Below are 3,976 nucleotides of genomic sequence, written 5' to 3' on the forward strand. Positions count from 1 at the left end.
ATGGCTTTGCATAATGTCTGGCCCCAGTGGCTCTCAGGAAATGGTAAAATCCTGTTTCTACCTCTGTCTGGACCTTCTCTCCATCCCTGAGGCTGCCCAGCCTCCTTACTTGTCCTCACTTCTGCTCCCAGTGAAACTTTGCAGTGAGGGGGGATGAGAAGGAGTGCTCTTCTTGCCTTCTCGATGTCATATGGAGCATGAGCTTCACTAAGTGACAGTGTTCTTCCTGTTGATCAGGCTCTATAACACTACTATAACTTAGATCCATTGTATATTAAACATACATTTACAAGGCCTAGAAATTTAATCTTTTAATAAAATCATTAACAGGCTTAATTCACTCTACTTTTCCCTGTATAGAATCATGTGGTGGCCACAACTGGAGCCTGGGTCCTCTGCTCAGGAGCCCTGGGGTGGGTCTTACAAGATGGTCAGTGAGTTCCTGTAGGGAGACGTGGTGAACACAGTCTCTTTCCAGAGGTTGGGGTGAGATAGTTGTAGGTCTTAGTGATGGCATCGAAGGTGGCCTTGGAGAAGTTGCCCGGGGTAGCAGTGCAGCCCCTGGCTGAGGTGTAGCAGCCATCCATACCAGCCATCCGTAGCAGCTTCTTGGGCACAGGGGCTGAGATGATGCCAGTGGCCCTGGGGGGTGAGAACCAGGCCACCAGCACAGAGCCACAGCGCCTGGTCACCTTGCGAGGGATAGGGTGGGGCTTGCCTATCTTGTCTCACCAGTAGCCTTGCCACACAGGGACAGTAGAGAGCTTGGCCAGGATGATGGCCCCATGGATGGCAGCGGCTGCTTCCTTTGAGCATTTAACACCCTGCCAACATGTCCATTGTAGTCCCTGATGGTGACAGATGCCTTGAACCAGTTCCTCTGGCCTGCATGTGTCTGCTTTTGCATGGGCATAATCTTCAAAACCACGTCCTTGAGGGATGTCTCCAGGAAAGAGTAAATGATCTCAGATTCTTTGATGGGCAAAGAAAAGAGATAAATCTCTCCAGGGATTTAATCTTCATGCTCCTGACCAGGAGGCCCAGCTTAGTGACAGAGACCCACTCCTGGTCCTCGGCCTTGCCTCTTTCAGCTTTGTGGGCCTCAACACAATCCTGACTCCAGCCACAACCTTGGCCTCAGATGCCACTGCCAAATCCTCCTCAGAAGCCACCATGGCGACCTTCCATTCCAGGGCTCTGGGGTCTTTGGGCCCACCCACAGAACCAGCATCACCTGCCATCACCCACCATTTGGTGTTTTCTGGGGAAGAAAAGCTAATCTTTTATCATATAGTTTATATAAAAGTAAGTGAGAAAGCTAAAAAAGAGCTAAAAGATATGGATATTTTCAGCTTTTGGATGCATTTTATCAGTATGTATACAACTTGAGTTTTATGGCCTTTAATTTTATGACAAGCAAAGTTGCCAAAAGGAGCAGAAGACTGAGTTCCAAACAATCATATTAATATTCAAATGTTTGTCTTGTAGCATTTAAACTATATACTGCATGCAACTGAGCTTCGTCTTAATGGCTCTGAACCCATCAGGAAGCTTCTATTTAAAGGCTTTGTGACAGTGTTATCTCTCCCCTTTTAAAATTAATTCTGGACGTGAATTGGGTTTTCTGGAAATCTTGTCTTCATATAATGAGAGCTTTCCTTTCTTATTAATGTGGCTTCCAGGGTTGTTTCTGACTAAAAATAAATTACCCCTAATAAATATCTATGTAGTGATGGTTATATGTATCCTTGTACACATCCATGCAACTGAAATTTCTTGTGGGTAACACATCTGCTTAAAAAAATTACCTATAGGAATATTAAATTGGAAGCAGGGATCCCAGTAACCAGGTCCTGGAGTGCAGCCAACCCTCAAGCAATGCAGTGATGATTTCTGCAAGCCGGCTTGCCTGGGCTGGACCTGTGCAGATGATGGAGGGGAGCAAGATGTTCCAGCAGCTGCTGTCTAGTGAACTGAGACGGTGCATTCACAAGGTGGGCAGACAGATGCCATAATGACCCACTAAAGAATAACCGCATGCAATACAGCATAGCTGGGAAACGTGGGGAAACAATGGCAGCAGATGGACAAAAACCTGGCTCGCAGCAAGCAGGGAGAGGCAGCTCATTTATAGCAAAAAGCTCTGTATGGCTCAGGGAGGGGCAGGAATCCAGACCCGTTCCAAACCTGTAAATAGCAACAGGCCCAACAAACAGCATTCATCCTTCTCAGAGGTTTATTGACTGCTTCCCATGTGTTCCACACTTGGCCAGGTGATCTGTGAATCCGGGATGAAGGAAGGCTTATTGATTTCCAGGAGTTTAGAGTCTCATGGACATGCAGTGGGTTTCTGTTTATATGATACATTTGGAATTATGTTGTGGTTACTGATATCACTGGCATTTAACAGTCTTCAAAATCTAGTTCTTCTTTTCCTAGATCTTGGATTGCACAACTGCCAAGCTAAAGGAGATGAGTTTTAGCAGAGTAGAAGGCTGCAAGCAAGATTTGATGAGTCGCATCTCTAGTAGCTTTGCCCCAACATTGTCCAATAGCTAAGACTCTTTATTGAATGAAGCTATTGTTCAGTTCACAGTCACCCGGCTCAGAGTTACCTTTTTATGAATATACTTCAGGGAGGATGACCAGCCTACACCTGAATATTAGCTTTATCCAACAAGACATCCATGGGAGAAGGCTTATTGTGATTTTCAGGTACAAAAGGCAGTACCATGCTGTGCATGTGCCCATGTACACAAGCATGTGCATATGCACACACATGCACACATGTGCACACACATGTATTCTGGATTATGCCTTATGTTCTTTGGTTCTTGGGTAAACATTCATCATTGTCGTCATAGTCATTGCCATCACTGGGTTGGTGGTTAAAAGCTAAACTGCAACACCCCTTCCTGCTAGTTGAGTACTTCTGATAACCTGAAGACAGCTGTTTTCCATTGTTTGCAATGTGCATTAGTAGAAGAGGGGGTTAAAGTGCAATGTGAGGGAGCTTAGATATGGAAACATTTTGGAATCTAGTTGAAATGTTTGTAAGTTGTTATGTTGTGAAATTGTTGTCTGATGCTAGAACAGTGTTTTCCCTATGAGAATAGGCTGACATGGTTTGGAATTGTTTAGCTTTCCTCTGTAGTGGAACAGAAACCATCACCTATGAATCAGTTATTAAAATGGTATGTTGTAGTTTGGCAGGTTTAACCTTGACTATCCCCACGTCACCACCAGTTTCATTATCCTCAGAAAAAACAAAAACAATGCTGTCATTATACAAGGCACACATAAAGCTTTTCAGCCATGTCCTAAAGTACAAATGAACAGTTTATATTTCCACTAATGCTTAACTATAGATGTTGTCTATGTAAAAACAAAAGAAAACTTGTGATCAAGAACAGGTAGTAACTATGAAAAATAGTTACATGCCCAAATGCAATGTCTGTGTCTGTATGACAAAGACATCAGGTGTCCCTAATATCTGTGTCACACACAAAGTAGAACAGAGAAAACCAAATGATTTCATGATTTCACCCTTATCATGTGGAAGTAAGTTTGATGCTATCAAGTGCTGAATAAGAGCATGAAGAAATCTTTATACTGTTGGTGGGAATAACAGTCATTTTGGAGAATGATTTGAAAATATATTTAAAAAGCTGAAGATATGCATACTTTGTAATTAAAATAATTCACTTCTTGACATATGTCCTAGAATAACACTTGCATATCCAAGGAGACATGTAAGTATTTTTACAGTAGCCTTATTCATAAAGCAAATGTTGAAAATAACCTGAAGTGGTAAGTTCTTACAAAGGATACTATGCAGCAGTGAAAGTTAGGAAACTACAGCTATGTGTTGTCCATACTGAATGCATTTTGTAAGTATAATGCTATTTTTAAAAAGTAAATTGAAGAATATTATATGTACTATGATACAATTTATGTAAGTTACCAAAACTTACAA

The 3,976-nt window shown here is 42.4% G+C and overlaps 1 pseudogene; it reads right to left on the reverse strand.

Annotated features, from left to right (window-relative positions):
- Positions 1 to 362: 362 nt before the first annotated feature.
- LOC123826389 lies at positions 363 to 1,241 on the reverse strand (annotated as a pseudogene).
- Positions 1,242 to 3,976: the final 2,735 nt, after the last annotated feature.

Source organism: Phyllostomus hastatus, unplaced genomic scaffold, assembly GCF_019186645.2.
Source record: "Phyllostomus hastatus isolate PE091 unplaced genomic scaffold, TTU_PhHast_1.1 phas_contig_80, whole genome shotgun sequence".
Lineage (NCBI taxonomy): Eukaryota > Metazoa > Chordata > Mammalia > Chiroptera > Phyllostomidae > Phyllostomus > Phyllostomus hastatus.